This window comes from Oryctolagus cuniculus, chromosome 7, assembly GCF_964237555.1.
Source record: "Oryctolagus cuniculus chromosome 7, mOryCun1.1, whole genome shotgun sequence".
Classification (NCBI taxonomy): Eukaryota; Metazoa; Chordata; class Mammalia; order Lagomorpha; family Leporidae; genus Oryctolagus; species Oryctolagus cuniculus.
This window is the reverse complement of record NC_091438.1, coordinates 36,004,318-36,023,176: the sequence shown is the minus strand read 5'-3', so window position 1 is coordinate 36,023,176 and position 18,859 is coordinate 36,004,318. Positions and strand designations below refer to the sequence as shown.

General features: G+C 44.6%; 1 protein-coding gene across 10 annotated transcripts in view; it reads left to right on the top strand.

The window, feature by feature from the left end:
* Positions 1–18,859, top strand: part of DDR2 (discoidin domain receptor tyrosine kinase 2) — a 175,378-nt gene that overhangs the window by 63,294 nt on the left and 93,225 nt on the right. The window contains exon 1 of one of the 10 annotated variants that reach the window (XM_017345727.3): positions 14,534–15,305. The exons of the other annotated variants lie outside the window; for them this stretch is intronic. The gene's annotated coding sequence lies outside the window, so the exon portion shown is untranslated. Of the gene's footprint in view, positions 1–14,533; positions 15,306–18,859 lie in introns of those variants that run through there. 10 annotated transcript variants of the gene reach the window in all.

Sequence of the window (18,859 nt, the reverse complement as noted above, 5' to 3'; positions counted from 1 at the left end):
TTGGACTCGAACCAGTGTCCATATGGGATGGTGGTGCCGCAGGCAGTGATTTTTACCTGCTACACCACAGTACTGGACCTAGTGTACCTCTCTTTGTCTGGATACTGCTACTGTGTTTGCCCATGCTGAAGTAGACCCCCCCTCTTTTTTTTTAGTTGGCTTGGGACTCTGTACCACTCACTCAGCCTGCCAATGATTTTGGCTTCTACTGCCCAGGTCCTCTGGGATCACAAGAAGAGCACTGGTACCCCCTGCCTACCTGAACCTAGTAGCAATAGCAGCTATCACTTCTGGCATGTGTGGCTGTAAGCACTCTCAGGCCAGAGGCCTAACAGATGAATTGGACCTTCACTTCTCCCAGATGGGACTGGCGTACCCTGAGCAGGTGCACCCGTTAGAATAAATGCTGCCTGAGTCAAACTCTAGGTGTGAGATTAAGGTAGCCTAGCTTCTGGCCAGTTGAGGCTGGTGAACACTGTGGGTTCAAATTGGTTCAAATTTCAAACCTACAATTTGCTAGGTATGTTAACTCAGGGAGAAAAATTTTTAACCTACATGTGTTTCAGTTTTCTCATTTGTGAAACAGATATATTTTGAGTATATTATTTTGAAGATAAAATGAATTAATTCATTAGATTAAAACACATGCAATTGTTTGAATTATAAAAATGATAAAAATTAGTGGAGTACTTTCAAAACATGATCTAAGTTTATGCTGTCTCTAAGACAGTTCCTTCAAATATAATGATATTGGTATATTGGAAGAAAAGGATGAAAAATTCTATCAAAGGAAAGAAGAAGAGCTCAAAATTCTCAACAAAATATCAGCAAATTGAATACAATAAAGTATATAAAGAATTGCATACCATATCAAGTGAGACTGACTTTATAAGATTTATTTATTTATTTGAAAGGCAGACTTACAGAAAGACAGAGGCAGAGAGAGAAAGTCTTCCAGCCGCTGGCTCACTCCCTAAATGGCCACAACAACTAGAGCTGAGCTGATCTGAAGCCAGGAGCCAGGAGCTTTCTCTGGGTCTCCCATGTGGATACAGGGGCCCAAGCACTTGGGCCATCTTCTACTGCTTTCCCAGGCCATAGCAGAGAGCCGGATTGGAAGTAGAGCAGTTGGGACTTGAACTGGCGCCCATATGGGATGCCGGCACTGCAGGCAGCAGCTTTACCTGCTACACCACAGTGCTGGCCCCTGTCAAACAACTCTAATATAAAATTATATTCATATTCATTGGTGGGGAAAATAATTTGACAAAATTCAACACTCACAAAAGATCGAGGCTCTCAATAAATTAGGAATAGAGGAGAATTAGTTCAATTTGGTAAACAGCATCTGTAAAAAGTCTACAGCTAATGTGATACTTAATGTTGAAAGACTAAATGCTTTCTCCTTGGAGATAGGATCTAGGCAAGGATGCCTGTTCTGCCACTCTTACTTGATAGAGTACTGGAGGTTCTGGCCATTCCAAGAAGTAAATTAAAGGCATACAGATTGGAAAAGAGAAAAATGAAACTACATATATATTTGAAGATGACACAATTACGTACATAGAAAATCCAAACAAATGTACCAAACATGCCCCTCAGAACTAGTAGGTGGGTCAGTAAGCTCTCAGGATGCAAAAATCAACTGTATCTTTATGCACTAGTTATGGACTTGTGGACACTACAATAAAAAACATTATGTTATTTATAATCACTTGAAAATGCTTTTGTGGAAATATAACAAAACATACATAGGACTTGTAGGTGGAAAGTTATAAAACCTGATGAAAAAAACAAAAGAAGAACTAAATAAATGGAAGTGCTCAACAGTATGAACACACATGATAGCAATGATGCCAGTTCTTGAAATTCTTGAATTTCTTGAAATGTAGACTTAACATAATTCTTACCAAAATCTTAGTAACTTTTTTTGCATGAGCATGATGACATTGTGCTAAAATTTAGATTGAGAGGCCAAGAAACTATAATGCTATGGAAAACTTGGATGGCCGGCGCCGCGGCTCAATAGGCTAATCCTCCACCTAGCGGTGCCAGCACACCCGGTTCTAGTCCCGGTCAGGGTGCCGGATTCTTTCCCGGTGGCCCCTCTTCCAGTCCAGCTCTCTGCTGTGGCCCGGGAAGGCAGTGGAGGATGGCCCAAATGTTTGGGCCCTGCACCCCATGGGAGACCCAGAGAAGCACCTGGCTCCTGGCTTCGGATCAGCGTGGTGTGCCGGCCGCGGCAGTCATTGGAGGGTGAACCAACAGCAAAAGGAAGACCTTTCTCTCTGTCTCTGTCTCTCTCTCTCTCTCTCTCTCTCTCTCATTGTCTAACTCTGCCTGTAAAAAAAAAAAAAAAAAAAAGAAAAACTTGGGAAAAGAAGAACAACGTGGAGGAGTCTACTCTATTTGACGACATAGTACTACTGCCATTGAGACTGTGTGCTAATGACAACAGGAAGACATTTAGATCAAAGGAACACAACACAAAATCCAGAGAAAGACCAACACAAACATACTTCAGTGTGGCCTTGTTTTCCAAAAACTCTAGATACAGCTCCAGGAGGCCTGAGTGTGGTAGCACCATTCACTTGCTTTGCGAACTTGTACAAGTGAATTCTTCCAGTTCTAAAACTCTTCGATTCTCTTGGTGAATCTAATTCAGTTTTTTCTATCTCAGTTTCCCATTTAATTTATGAGGGCAATGCTGCCTTTTCCTTCCAAGCCTCTATTTGACAAGGAATGAAAAATATGCTTCTTTTATAAATATATGAGATTCCTCAATCCAAAAGAATTACTGCATTGACTGGTGTTAACCATACCTTATCATGGCAACTTGACCCTGTACACCTAAAGTCAAATGCCAAGAATTTTAATGTAATTTTTAATCTGGTTTATTCTTCCCCAACTAACATTGCTGATTCTTCATTTAGACGTTTTACGGAACATGAGGGACTGGGTTCTTTTTGCAGAGCTGTGTTCAGACTTCTCTAAGACCCAAAGCTCAGGTTTTGGCTATTTGGACTTTAGAGAATGTGTGTGAACAAGAAGTTTTGTAGCAATTTAAGAGAGGTTAAAAGACAGATGCTTTGTTTCCTAGTAGAATACTTCTGCTTGTGTGGGTGGAACCATCATGAAATGATTCAAACCAACCAGCATCCAACCAGCCAAAAAGGGTTATATAAAAACTCATGTGATGTGGGTCCTGGGAGCCTTGAAAACCTCATATGTGGAACAGAACACACACACACAGAGACACAAATGTTCTTCAAAAAGTTTATGGGAAAATGGAGTGAAAAGATAAGTTTATGTTGGCACAAAAACATTTTTGAAATCCATGCACAGTTTGTTAGTGATATACATTTTCCATGAACTTTTTGAAAACTCCCTGTATGCACAGATTTCAAAAATGTACATGAAAGTCAGCTTGTCTCATAATTCTGTTTGTCATGAACTTTTTAAAGTACCTCATACAAACCCACTCACACACACAGTGCCTTTAGCACAAATACTATCTTAATTAATTCTTATATTTACTAATTATTATTACAACTAATTATCTTTATTAACCCCATAAATTCACTTAAAAAAAAAAACCAAGAAAACCTGAAATCTACAGATGTACACAATACCCAAACTTGAACTTGGCAACAAGAACTTTTCCTTCTCATGATTGGGAGGTAGGGTAGTAGAATGGTTAGAAATGTACAGCCTGGGAGCCAGAGCTATGGCATAGCAGGTAATGCCACTGCCTGCAGCGCTGGCATCCCATATGGGCGATGGTTCAAGTCCCAGCTGCTCCACTTCTGATCCAAATCTCTGTTATGGCCTGGGAAAGCAGTAGAAGATGGCCCTGTCCTTGGGCTGTTGTACCCACATGGGAGACCTGGAAGAAGCTCCTGGCTCCTGGCTTTGGATCAGTGCGGCTCTGGCTGTTGCGGCCAATTGGGGAGTGAACCAACAGATGGAAGACCTCTCTCTCTGCCTCTCCTTCTCTCTCTGTGTAACTCTGACTTTCAAATGAATAAATAAATCTTAAAAAAAAAAAAAAAGAAATGTGCAGTCTGGAGACCCACTGCCTGGGCTGAAATCATAATTTCACCTTTTATTAACTGTCATCTTGGGTACATCATTCAAATATATGTCATTCTAAAAAGAAGGACTGTGTCCTGTTGGTTTTGCTGTCTTATAGACCTATAAAATTATCTGGAGTTTTGTTTAAGTCCTCCATAAACAATGAATTATTGCTATTGTTGATGGTTTTAAAAATTTGTTGGACTGAGTTGATCTCAGCCTCCTCAGAGTATAGCAAAGATAGTCCTAGCACCTCATTTTCTCTTGTTAAAATCCACACACGGTGAAGGCTTTGGGTAGGGACAGGAGGGGGCCTGGTAGGAACGAAAGCGGAAAGAGCCAGAGCAAGAAGACAACCAGGCTGCCAGGCTTGAGGCTACTCTGGCCTTTCTTCTGCCCGACGCTGACTTCCTTGCACAGCTGGTAAAGTGGTCTTGACCAGAGTTACACTTTCTGATTTCCCTCACAACTGTCCTGGATGCGGGAGGAGGAAGGGAAGGCAAGGCATGACCTGGTCTAGGAATACTGACAGGCGGTTTGGGTGCCCTGGGGCTTGGTTGTCAGCCCTGGGAAAAGTGTGGCCATGGCTGTGAAATGGGCCCACTGCTCCGCTTGCTTTCCCTAGCCTCTGGCCATGCTGTGCTGGTTATAGGTAGACTAACTCCTAGTCGTGTCGGCGTTTGCTTATAATTTCCAGAAGTGGCTGTGGCAGATTAGGAATGCTGGCTTGTTTAAGGATTTGTTGCTCATTTTTTGAAACTGCCGTCCAGTCCATTGAAAATTTCCAGGTTGCTTCAGTCTAAAGGTGATTGTTTTGGAAACATTGCATGTGGTTCGATCAGCATCTTCAGCGTTGTATAGGAATGGGGCAGAGAAAAAAAGTCTTTGTTTTGGATGTGTTCTATGAGACATTTACTGATGGGACTATTTGAGCATGTGTTAAGAATGAAGCAAAAGTCATGTATTTCTCCAGTGCAGGAACCAGCCCGCACAAAGACACAACAGCCTTTCAGCTCAGCATTCGGCTCCTTCCCTGTCTCCTTTCTCTTCATTTGGACGCATCCTTTACCACTCAGTGTAGGTTGTGTGCTAATGACAGCCAGCCTTTGTAGCATGCTTGCTGTTTCCTGGATACTTCCTAAGTGTTTTACGCATGAGCTCATTTGATCTCATGGAAGTGATGTGCAGTAGAGCTTACTGATAAGATGACCAAGGCACAGAGAAGTTAACTGTCCCACCCAAGGTAACTCAGTGGGTCAGCTGAGTGTACTCAGCCTGCACCTGGCTCTGGAACAGCCGGGACTCGAACCAGGACACGAACTGGCGGGTGCCCTATCACAGGTGGTGGCTTTACCATTACGCCAACACACCAGCCCCTAGAGTCTAAGCTGTTGCTCATAGCACCACCCTCACGTGGTAAAATCTTCTAGTTTATTGGTTTTAAGCTCTGTTAGTTGAAGAACAGCTACACTCTCTATTAATAATCCAATCTGAGTGTGGGTGATGGGTCTGCCCAGAAAGCAAGACTGCATGAGTCATAGAGGAGCGGTGCTGGAATATGTCCATAGATGCGATTGTCCAAAGGTTGATTGTCCTAGCTTGAACTGAGCTGTGCTTCTGCTGGATACTGGCAGGACAAAGGCCAGGAAAGTCCCAAGGGGTGGAGAGGCACCCAGAGAGAGCTCAAATCCAGTGCATCCGTCATCCCGCCTGCCAGTGGTGGTATGGCTGGCTTCGGCTGTGGTGCCGGCCGGTCCTCAGACTCTTGTCAATGGGTGGGACATTGGAGTTTGTTTCCATTGATGAAACCTCAGCCCTCAAGGTGGCCACATGATGTCACATCAGAAAGATGCCCGCATTTCCATTGTGTGACAAAGTTTCCTCAGTTGGGGCTGGTTGGGCCTGCACTTTGTTCCCGTCATCAGTGTTGGCTTCATGTATTGTTTGCACATCTCCTCAGGCCAGTGTCAGCACGGCTGCGTGCACTTGGTCCATGGCTCCTGTGCCGGTTGCAATGTGGTCAGTAGGGACAGCCAGTGACAAGAGAATACCATTCTCTGTCACGTAGTTGAGTTGACCAGAACTCACGGGAATTCGCATTGTCATGTGTAGAAATGCTTGTATTTCCAGCTAAGTGCCAATGTTGAGTTCTCACCACAAGCCTGTGGTAAGTGCAGGTACTAAACTCATTTTACATCTGAAGAAGCATAAACTCAGAGAGGGAAAATCACTCTTCCCAGATCATACAATAAAGAGGAATTTGGATTTAAACCTGGGACACAATGGATACCATCTGAACTATTGACAGTTAACCTATCTCACCTGTTCTCTGCCAGGCATTACAGGGGATAGTTAATGAGTCCCAAAAGCCCTTCCTTCAAAGCCTGTCTTGTTTATGTTTTTGGGTGGTCTTTGGGTTTACTTTGAATTGCTGGGCTACTGGAGAAAAATGTGAAGTGTCATAGACTATGCTTTACAGTTTTGTCTCGGGCTAATTTTCCAAAGGGTTGTTAAGAATGCAGAAGACAGCTGAGCTGTTAGGTACTACGTTCAGGGAGTCCCATCTTATCACTTAATAGAACAATGTTCACGTGTATTGACATGTGGGCTGGGCAGTTTCTAAATGCCTCGCATGTGTTTCCCTATGTTATGCTCATGACTGCTCTCTGGGAGCTGGACTATGATTACCCCCATTTTACAGAAGAGGAAGCTGAGGTTGGGGGATGCTCCAAACCCCACCCAGAGTCACACACAGCTAGTAAGTGGTGGGTCTGGCGTAGGAAACTCGGCAGTCTGGCTCCGGACTTTTTGTTCCTAATTAACCACCAAACCAGGATGGAGAAATCACTGGGTTTGGGGTTAGGACCCTGGAGCCAGCTCTGCCAAAATGCTAACACGTGTCACGCTCCAAGTCATGACTCTTGTTCATTTGTTCAGTAGTTATTCCTGGCACACCTACTATGTGTCAGGCGTAATTAGAGACGGTCACATACTGATGTGTAATAGACTTGCTCCTTGTTTTTTTTTTTTTTTTTTTTTTTTTTTTTTTTTTTTGACAGAGTGGACAGTGAGAGAGAGAGACAGAGAGAAAGGAGAAAGGTCTTCCTTTGCTGTTGGTTCACCCTCCAATGGCTGCCGCGGCTGGCACACTGCAGCTGGCGTACCACGCTGATCCGATGGCAGGAGCCAGGTGCTTCTCCTGGTCTCCCATGGGGTGCAGGGCCCAAGCACTTGGGCCATCCTCCACTGCCTTCCCGGGCCAGAGCAGAGAGCTGGCCTGGAAGAGGGGCAACCGGGACAGAATCCGGTGCCCTGACCAGGACTAGAACCCCGTGTGTCGGCGCCGCAAGGCGGAGGATTAGCCTAGTGAGCCGCGGCGCCGGCCTGCTCCTTGTTCTTGTAGAGTTTACAGTTGAATTTCGGGTTTCCTCATCTGCGAAAGATGAGAATTAAAGTATATGAATACTGTTCATCCTTTGGAAAACTCATGCTTCTTTTTATAATGTAAAACGTTATGCCTTCTATAATGTTCTTAGAGATTTCCAAGTGAGTTACCATGACTAAAAATAAATTAAAGCAGTTATAATCCAAGATAACTTTCGTTTGAATCACACAGGCCCTCAACCCTACTGCTGTGGAACTTCTCATATGCCGACCCCCACACTGAACCAACCCTGGCCATTCTTTTGGTTAAGAATCATTGGAATGGTATTCTTGCTCTAAAAACACAGGGATCTGCAGTTAGATTTTTAAATTGCTTGGAAATTCTGGTGTGGTGTCTGTTTTGATTTATGTTTTTTTTTTTTTTTCACCAAGTTTTGGCTCTTGGGTTTGTATAGCAAATAAAACTTTACTCACCCTGTAACTGAAAGCCCATTTCCCCCATAGGGCATTGTTGGTGTGAGTCATAAGCTTTCTCACCATCTGACGTTTCCCATCCTGTTTTTGGAGGGAACACCAAGGGAGAAGCCCAGTGTCTGGCGTACAGGCTCCAGGCTGCTCGTCCAGTGGCCTTGTGTGTTCGATGAGCTTTTGGCTCGAGGAATCGCCTGGGCTGTTTCCACTCTGAGATTTTCATGGGAAAGGATGCTCCACAGAACTCCTAGGAACACAGCTGGCCGAGAAATACTCCTGAGGACTGGGCACTGCAGGAACTGGCTTCCCGTGCCCACTGCCTGCCTTGGATTCTGTGTTCTCCCACAGTCAGCTTCGTCTCATACCTGGTGATTGCGCTGAAGCAGCAGAGCATAGGATTCTCATAATTATTATCAGAAAAACGTGTTTTCTTGTGCTCCTAAAAGGAATGACATGTGGTGTTGTGAAAAAGTCCAATTTATGATTTTTTTAAAAAGTTAATTTTAGAAGTTTTTTTATTTGGGTATAACTCTTTTTTAATTGGATTGTCTTTTTATTTCATTTTTTTGAGATTTATTTTATTTGAAAGACAGCGTTACAGACAGAAAAAGAGATATTGATTTTCCATTTGCTGGTTCTCTTCCCATATGCCCTCAAGAGCTGGGGCTGGGCTAGGCCAATGCCAGGAGTCTAGCCCTCAATCTGGGTCTCCCATGAGGGTTGCAGGGACCCAAGGTCTTGTGCTTACCAGAGTGCACATCCCAGGAAACTGGAATGGGAAGCAGAGCTGGGACTTGAATGGCTCTCTGAGGTGGGATGTGGACAGCCCACGTGATGTCTTAACTGCTGACCCAAATGCCTGCCCTCCAAAATGCCAAGTGATTCAATGAACACTGCCGCAGACCCTGTGCTCAGTGATGGGAGCACAGAGATGAGGAAGAGCAGTGTCTGCTGATGCGCTGCTGGCAGAGGTTTAACAACTGGCTCTTGGGGGAGGTGGGTTGCCCGGATGTGAGCTGATTTTCATTGTGTAAATACTTTTTCAGTGCTTGATTTCAAGCCACCAACATGATGTCAGCTGATGTGCAGAAAACTCGAAAACTGGACAATCAGCTTAATGAGCCTGTAGAAGCAGGTCTTGCGTGCTATTGCCAATGTCTGCTTTCAGCATGGCCTTCAGGTCAAAGGAAAACACCTGGGTCTGGCTTTAAAGGTGCCTGCAGTCTAACCTCACCTTACTTGCCTAAGCTTTTCTCCTGCGTATACTTACATAAACCTCCTACCCTAACCAGTCCAGCCCAGGGTCTGCACAGTTTCGGGAGCACGTCTCTGCCTTGGCTCAGAGCATTCTCCCCATTTGCTAGGTGCTTTTCTTTCACCTCTATTTGCCTGCTTTACTCATTTTCCTCTGTGATTATTTCCCTACAACAGTTTTAAGTTCACGGACAGCATTACCCTGAAGGGAAAGACTGGCACAGTGTGGACTGCATTCAAGTGAAGAATTCATGTTTATTCAAAGTTACTGTTAAGAAAGGGGAAGATAGAGCAGGCGCTTGGCCTAGTGGTTAATACACTGGCTGAGATGGCCACACCTCATACTGGAGTACCTGGATTTCATATCTGGCTCTAGCTCCTGACTTCAGCTCCCTGCCCATGCAAACCCTGGGAGGCAGCAATGCTGGGTCACTTCACTGGGTTCCTGCCACCCTCATGGGATGCCTGGATTGAGTTTCCGCCTCCAGGTTTCAGTGTTGGCCCAGCCCCAGCCACTGCAGGCATTTGGGGAATGAATTGGCAGATGAGAGAGCTCTCTTTTTTCCTCTCTCTTTCTCTAAAATAAGTAAGTAAACTTAAAAAAAAAAAAAAAAGGAAAGGCAAACAGTAGAGTTGCAGAAAATATTTGGAGCATTTACAACCAATAAAGTGCTTGTATTCAGAGCTAAAAATAACTCCCAAATCAATAATAATAATAAATAAGACCAAATATGGGGAAAAGAGACCCAAATAGGAACTTCACAAGAGTGGATATCCAAATGACACATCTGAAAACGTGCTTACCTTCGTTAGTCATCAAGGAAATGAAATACCACTCCTCACCCGCCCAAATAACTGAAACTAAGGACTTGTGCTGCCAAGTATGTTGGGGATTTGGAGAATGGAAAAGAATGTATGCACATTACAAGTGAGAGTTGAAACTGGTGCAAAAATTTTGAATGACTTCTTGTCAATATTTATAAAAACTGGACATATACATACATAATCTATGATCTGACAATTACTCTTCTATATCTGTATCTATCATCCATCTACCTTTATATACACCTATATGTATATAAGGAATGTGCCTACATGTTTACTAAAGGTACATACTGCAATGTTCATATAGAATTATTAGTAATGGCTCCTAATAGGAAATGTGTAGGTGTTCATTAGTAGACAATAAGCTACAGACCATTCATAAAGTGGAATCCTCTACAGCAAAGCATGCCGAAAAAGCATGAAGTGTTGTTTCATATGACAATGTGGAAGAAGCTCACAAATCCAATTTTAAATAAAAGGAGTCAAGCAAATGGAATTATTACCTATATAAAAATCTCAGAGGCAGGCAAAAATATTTATGAGGTTAGAAGTCAGCTTACTGATTACCTATAGGGAGGGGCAAGTGGCATAATGATTGGGAAAGCTGTGTAGGGGGCTTCTGTGTTGTGAGGAGGTTCTGTTTCTTACTGTGTTCGGTGATCCCTGGATGTGTTCATTTGTTATAATTTACTGAGCTGTACAGGTGTGATTTGTATACTTTTCTGTATATCTAGTGTCTTCATTAGCTAAAAAGCAAAGGAGCTTCTGAATGACATGTTGGAAATAGTTGTAAATGTGTGTCTTTCTGGGTTACCTTTGTGCTTTCTCTTATGTTTCCTAACTTCACAAACTTATTCATTAAGCAAAGCTATGCTGGGAAAGTCTATTTGGCAGGAGCTCTTTTAGATTTTGAACCAGTGAACAGAAGAGAACAAATTATTGCTCTCACAAGTTTGCATTCTCACAAAGACAGAAAGGCAACTGAATGAATAAATATATAAAGTGTCAGGCAGTAATAAACACTCTATAATACCGTTAGAAGGTAAATGGAGGGGCCGGCGCTGTGGTGTAGTGGGTAAAACCGCCACCTGCAGTGCTGGTATCCAGATGGGCACTGGTTCGGGTCTCGGCTGCTCCATTTCTGATCCAGCTCTCTGCTATGGCCTGGGAAAGCAGTAGAAGATGGCCCAAGTCCTTGGGTCCCTGCACCCACATTGGAGACCCAAAAGAAACTCCTGGCTTCGGATTGGTGCAGCTCTGACTGTTGTGGCCATCTGGGGAGTGAACCAGGAAGACCTCCTTCTCTCTCTCTGCCTCTGCCTTTCTGTAACTCTTTCAAATAAATAATTTTTTTTAAAAGAAGATAAATGGACAGAAAATAATGGGGATGGGACAGAATTAGGGCACTGAGAAGGTGTTATTTTATATGGGGTGGTTGAAGAAGGCCACTGACAAGGCAGTGTTTGAGCAGGAACCTGAATGAAGTGTGTGAGCCTAGGAGGTGTGTGGAGAGGAGCACTCGAGGCAGAGAGAACAGTTTGTGCGAGGGCCCTATGGTAGGATCTCCAGCCTCCGAAGCAAGAAACTCTGGCCTCCTTGCCTTCACTCTTCCTCACCTTTGAACCCAATCATAGCCCATTTGGTTCCATACCTAACTCTTGCTAATCTACTTTTTTTTTTTTTCTATTTGCCCTGTTTGGGCAACAGCTTCTTCCCTTCCCTTCCCTTCCCTTCCCTTCCCTTCTCTTCTCTCTTTTCTTTCAGAAAGCTTTTATTTAATAAATATAAATTTCATAGGTACAGCTTCAGTAATACAGCAATTCTTCCCCCCATACCTGCCCTCCCACCTCCACTCCTGTCCCACCGCCTACTCCCTCTCCCATCCTATTCTTCATTAAGATTCATTTTTAATTATCTTTATACACAGAAGACCAACTCTATACTAAGTAAAGATTTCAACAGTTTGCACCCACACAGACACACAAAGTGTAAAGTACTGTTTGAAGAAAAATTTTTACAACTCATTAAGGACAGCGGTCCTACATGAGGAGCAAGTGCACAGTGACTCCTGTTGTTGATTTACAATTGACACTCTTATTTATGACATCAGTAATCACCCGAGGCTCTTAATATGAGCTGCCAAGGCTGTGGAAGCCTTTTGAGTCCACAAACTCTGACCTTATTTAGACAAGGCCATAAGCAAAGTGGAAGTTCTCTCCTCCCTTCAGAGAAAGGTACCTCCTTCTTTGATGGCCCCGTCTTTCCACTGGAATCTCACAGAGATCTTTCATGTAGGTCACTTTTTGCCACAATGTCCTGGCTTTCCATACCTGAAATTCTCACATGGGCTTTTTTTTTTTTTTTTTTGCCAGATCCAAATGCCTTAAGGGCTGATTCTGAGGCCAGAGGGGCAACAGTATCTTAACTTTGCCTTTCCATTTCCCATTTTTCCCTTTCTCTTCCGATTTTGTTTCTTATCTGATCATGGCACTCCTTTGCCTGTGGTCCTCTAGCGGTTCCCTCTTGTGGTCAGAGAATGCCCTACAACATTTCTGTCTCCTCTGGTCTCCTTTCTTGCTGCTTGTGCTATGCACTCCATGCTGGAGTCCCAGGAGAATGATTCTATTTCCCCATATTCCCTCTGAGCCCCCGTGTCTGGGCCTTTCTACACGAGGGTGCTTCTCCTTGTAGCATTGTCACCTACTCACTAAGTGCTGTGTACACTCCTTGGGCTTTAGCTTAGATATTGCTTAGTCTGGGGAGCTTTTCCTGACCCTTAAACCTGGGTCAGGTGTTCTCCCACGGGGGCTCTTACAGTACTCTGTGCTCTCCCCATAGCTGCCTTCTCACATCATCCTGTAATTGACTTCATCTTCCTGAATCTCCTACTAAACTCTGACACACGGCAGAAGTAACTGTGTGTTTATCTTCAGTACTTAGCACACTTCCTGACGTTTAGAAATTGCTCAACAAATATTTTAAAAATGAATCTGTTGAGCTACTTCCTCACGATATGACAAGAGTTTGGAAATATTAGTAACTGCTGTAAAGATATTACAAAAAACACACCATTTGCCAACTCACAAAAGCCAGACCTGCTTGAGCTTTTATTCCTGGCAATTCTGTGCTCTATAATTACTGAAACACAGAAGTATTACCTTTTCAATATTAACAATACCTTACTTTACTCAATGGCATGCAAAATTTCAGTTCAGAGAACGCTGAATGAATCTGTGAAAAAGTTAAAATTAGAGATCCAGATATCTTACTATGTTGTGGGACAACAGCATTGTGATTATTTTCTAGAAAAAAACATTCTGACCCAGACTCTATGAATATTGTCAAGGTTTTGGAATACTTGGTGAACATCTTTTCCAATTTATCATAGTCCATTCAAATGGAAGTGAATTCTTTTCGCATGATGGGAGGGTGGGACAGACAAGTGGGAAGAGAAAACAGTCCTGGTGCCAATCTTTGTACCAGGGTGAGGAGAGGGGTCACTGAGCCCGGCTGGGCTGGCACGTGGGAAGAGAGTAGAGCAGGGGATATGGAGCAGTGAGACTGTGGCACAGTCTACTGAATCGATCTTTACAATGATTTTAATAGAATTGTTTGGAGAATGATAAAGACTTGAGCATCAGATAAATTCATAGCTACCATACACTCGGTACTCGCTATGCCAGACATTATCGTCACTGCTTTAAATAGACAATCTTATTTAATTTGAATAACAGTCATATGGGATGGTCACTATTATCCCTATTGTACGGATGAGGAAATTGAAGCTCAGAAGGGTGGAGCTATTTGCCTTAGGTTACACAGCAGGTCTGAAGTAGTGCTGACCTATCATCCCAGCCCCCTCTGATTTGATTCTATGGCCGCCAATCTTGAAAAAGAAATCAACTAACTTGTACAGCTAAACGCTTCCTACTTTAGGCTATCTAGTACCATGGATTCCTCGGGACACAATCCACCCAGTGCTGGTTCAAGGGTAGAAAGGGAGTGATAGCAGATTGCACCGGCTCAGCAGAGTGTCTGATCTGCAGATCTGCGACCAACAGTGTTTCCAACACGGAACACTAACATACTGTTCCCCAAGCAAGGGTTCATAAAGGAAGCTCTCCGCATGGTCGAAGAAAGAGGGTCTCCTCTCTAGGGAAATCGTGACCCTGGAGGAGGAAGAGCGTGCAGGCATTTGGCCATCCCTCCCGCTGCCAGGGTCTGGCCTCTGGGCTCAGAGCGCGGGCTGGCGGAAGGTGGGTTTGTTTGGCTGTGACTCTCCTCCTTCAGTTTCCCTCTCTGGGTGTCAAGTTTCCTGAGCTGCAGAGCTCTAGGCTCTGGCAGGCTTCAGACCGAGCCCCTGGCTTTAATCGCTGTCTCCTTGGCCAAAGCTGGACGAGGCTTTGAAAAACAGCGTTGATTGGACGCGCACTGGGTGGAGGCCATTGCCGGATGAGCACCTCACCAATCCCCAGCTCCAAATGAAACTGACAGCTACACCCTTCTGGTCCGGGCCCAGACCGCTGCCTTATTAAGAGAGGCCCCATTCCCCCCACCTCCCGCCCACACCCTTGCTGCCTGCCCCCTCTTCCTGCTGCGATCAAGAGGCAGCCATATGCCTCACAGCCTTCTTCCCGGCTGGCTGGTGCTCTCTACCCAGTGAGGCCCCAGAGTTCACATCGTTCCTGGGCCTGGGTCTCTGTCCTTAGCGTCCGGCGTCTCTTTGCAGATTTCCACAGTACAGGGGGCCTAGGCAGAGCCCTCTCCTTGTGCCTTCCTGCCTCCTTTGGCTGCATTCCTCATCATCATTCTGGGTGGGGGTTGGGGGTGGTCAGAGCATCTTGGGTCTGATTAGGTTCTTATGGGGAGAGCTCAGTAGAGATTTGCAACAACGTATTTATGGGCAACTCTGTTTATTTGTTTGATTGAACTTCATACAAGTCACAGATAAGAATCGTGGCTTAGTCTGTGTGTGTCTTAGAAGAGATGGAATTGTGGGCAGGTTTTTAAAAAGAACCAAGCCCTTCCCCCCACCCCCAGGAAGACACAGAGCAGCCCAAATATTGGAGCCAAGGAGGTCTGTTGGATAGGTCATAAAATCCAGCTCATGAGCTCTCCCTGGCAAGGAAACATTGAACTGCGGCGTTTCACAAAGTCACTTGCTGAAAACTGAAGTGTCCCCAGAAGTTTAGAGCAAATGTAGGATTAGACAGACTTGGAGAAATATGTTCCAGGAGGAGACTGAAACTGACAACTTTGCAGGCTAACCTGGACTGCTGCTTATTAGTGAAAAGGAGGTAAGGCTTTTTGTTTGTTTTTAGTGTTTATCTTTGCTGCCAAGGCGTTATAATGTCGTGATTATTCAAGATGTATGCGCCCTAGCCCTGTCCTAAGGATAGTCAAATGAGACTAACTCCAGTTATTTAAATCACTCCAGTTGTAACAATAATAGCTAAGACTTAATGCCAAACGCTGTTCTGAGTATTAACTCATTTACTCCTCAGCTTGGAGCTCATGGGAAGTACTGTTACTAAGATCCCATTTTTCAGATGGGAAAACTGAGTCGCTGGCTGAAAATCACAGTGCTAATAAAGGTCAGTGCTACTGTCAAAAGGCAAACATTCTGGTTCCACTGGGGTTGTTGGAGGAGTGACTGTAGGATTGGATGGGCTGGAGTTATCCCTTTCCCACCCTGAGGATTTATAGTTGATAAGACTGACAGCAGCTGGCAATGAACAGATGACATAGTTGCTAACAGTAACAGTAGCTGACAATGAGAGAGAGCCACTGTGTGACTGAAGATAGAATCTGCTAAGTTGTTGGTCACTAATATTTACTTGTTTTGTTTATGTGAATTAGAGATGTTTTGGTAGGACACCTGGCTGAATGGAACCCAGCACGGGGGCTGATTGAGGGGAAAACTGAGAAGGTGGCAAAGATGAGAAGGGACAGAGGGCAGCCCACTGGCCAAGCTGGATGGGTTACTGAGGCCAAGCAGAGCAGTCATGGGATTCGGTTCACAGATGTGTCCAGGGAGCTGCTCTGCTCAGCAGGCTGGATGAACCCCTTGTGCTGGCCGGGTTGAAGTTGGTCACATCATCAGGGCAGCCATGCTCTCTGCTCATTCCATGTACCTGATCCCGCTGCCACTCTAAGCTCGCCTGTTGCAGAGAATATATGTAATTCACCTTTCCTGCTCCTTTAACTTCACTTCCTGATGTGCCTTGGTGAATATTTTTCAAGAGAGTGGTGAGGAAATGTTCCCATCTCAAATTGGGCTGGGATGCAGCCGAATTGCTAAGGTTGGGCCATCCCCTGCCCGCTTCCGCCCAGCTCGTGCTGTGTGTGGATGCATGTGGCTCAAGCTTCTCTAGGGCGGGGGAGGGTCCTTGTAGGAATGTTTCCACTAGCAAAAGCTGTCCTGGGTTTTCAGAGGAAAAACAGGGGAGATCACTAGATTTCTCAAGGTTGAATTTACTCTGTTTGACTCCTAGAGTGAGGGTTTTAGATTCCTTAATCCTTCTGGGGTTTTCTTGTTAAGAGAATATCCTCTGGGACCCCCCTCCCTTTATTTGACCAGGATTGTTCACAACAGGAGGTTGCCACAGCAGGACACACAGGAGAAGGCTAGCGGAGACTGCTGACTTACGTGGGGGTTCCATGACTCCTGGGAACCTGGGGACAGGACAAGCAGGCTTTGAGAACTGACAAGAAACATTTACTCTCTCAATGCCTTCTCAAAACTGTTTGCTGAGTTGAATCAAAACATCTCATTCCCATTATAGTTTGTTTAAAAAAATTATTTTTTTTTGAAAACCAGAGTTACAGAGAGAAAGAAGGAGAGGGAGGGGGAGAAGCAGGGGGAGAGTAAGGGGGAGGGGGAGAGGAGAGGAGAGGCAAGGAGAGGTGAGGAGAGTCGAGGAGAGGAGAGGGGAGGGATATCTTTCATCCGCTGGTTCACTTCCCAGATAGCCACAATCTCCAGAACTGAGCCAAGCTGAAGCCAGGAGCCTGGAATTCCATCCAAGTCTCCCAGATGGGTTACAGGGGCCTAGATACTTGGGCCATCTTCTACAGCTTTTCCCAGGTGCATTGGCAGGGAGCTGGATTGTAAGTGGAGCATCTGGGATGGAACCAGTGCTCATATGGAAGGCAGGCATCACATGCAGAAGTTTAACCAGCTGCACAGTGCTGGGTTTGGGTTATTGCCTCTTTCTCTCATTTTTTTTTTGGTTTGATCCAATCAAAACATGAGAAAATAAAAGCAAAATTTAGAGTATTTTCAATGTATTCAACATTTTTTAAGTTCATGTTGATTTCATTTGTATAAGAAGCACTCATTTCTACAAACGCCATCGTTATTTTGTCCAAGTGTTTTAGTTTCATCACTCACAGGTATAAAAATAAGAGCCAACTGGGGCCAGTGTTGTGGCACAGCCAGTTAAGTCTTCACCTGTGATGCCAGCATCTCATATGGACACTGGTTCATGTCTCGGCTGTTCTACTTATGATCCAGCTCCCTGCTAATGTGTCTGGGAAAGCAGTGGAAGATGGCCCAAGTGGTTGTGCCCCTGCACCAATGTGGGAGACCTGGAAGAAGCTCCTGGTTCCTGGCATCAGCCTGGCCCAGCCCCAGCTGTTGCGGCCATCTTGGGGAGTGAACCAGTGGATGGAGATCACTCTCTGTCTCTCTGTCTCTCCCTCTCTTTCTCTCTCTCCCTCTCTCTCTGTAACTCTGACTTTCAAATAAATAAATAAATCTTTTAAAAAAAGCCATTGTTATGTGGTAAAATTCTTAGCCATAAATGCCAAGATGTTTGGATTTGCAGATCAAGGAGTTATTTTTGCTAATTAGTTTCTATTCCCACTCATCCTATGATATCAGTTGGGATGTGGCTCAGTGAGTTAGGAGTGATAACCACACATGCCTCTTTATAACCATAAGCATCTCCAATTCTGTTTTTGAACAAATGACAATATGAGAGAACTGGGCATCTGGCACATTTGTAGTTACCATAACTATGCCCTGAGCCTATTGCTCACCAAATTTCTTGCATTTAGCACTGCAAGATCTAACAGTTTATTTTCCGTTTTCAGCTTTAGCCCACCCTTCACTCAGTGTTCAGCAACAATATCTTGGCTACTGCTAGCAACACTGTCTTCTGTCACTTTTGATAAATATGCTCCTTTTAAAAAAAGATTTATTTTTTTGAAAGAGAGAGAAAGAGAGAGAGAGAGAGAGAGAGAGAGAGAGATCTTCCATCCACTGGTTCATTCCCCAAATAGCTGCAATGCCTGGAGCTGGGCAGTTCCGAAGCCAGGATCCAGGAGCTCCCCTGGGTCTCCCACATGGGTGCAGGGGCCCAAGCACTTGGGCCATCTTCTTCTATTTTCCCAGGCACATTAGCAGGGAGCTGGATTGGAAGTGGAGCAGCTGGGATTTGAACCGGTGACCATATGGGATGCCCATACTGCAAGCAGTGGCTTTACCGTCTTTGCTACAGCACTGGCCCTGATTCATATTTTTTAATTAAAAATTATTTTCATTTTATTTGAAATGCAGAGAGAGAGAGAGAGAACAAGAAACAGAGATGGGCAGAGATCTTCCATCTGCTTCATTTCACTTCCCAAATGCCCACAACACCTGGGGCCTGGCCAGGTCAAAGCTGGGGACCAGAAACTCCGTTCAGGTCTCCCACATAGGCAGCAGAGGCTCAAGCACTGAGCCATCAGCTGCTGCCCTCATGTGGTGCACATTAGCAGGAAGCTGAATTGGAAGCGAAGGAGCTGGGACTTGAATCAGGTAATCAGGTACTCTGATATGGGATGCAGGCACCCAACGTGTCATCTT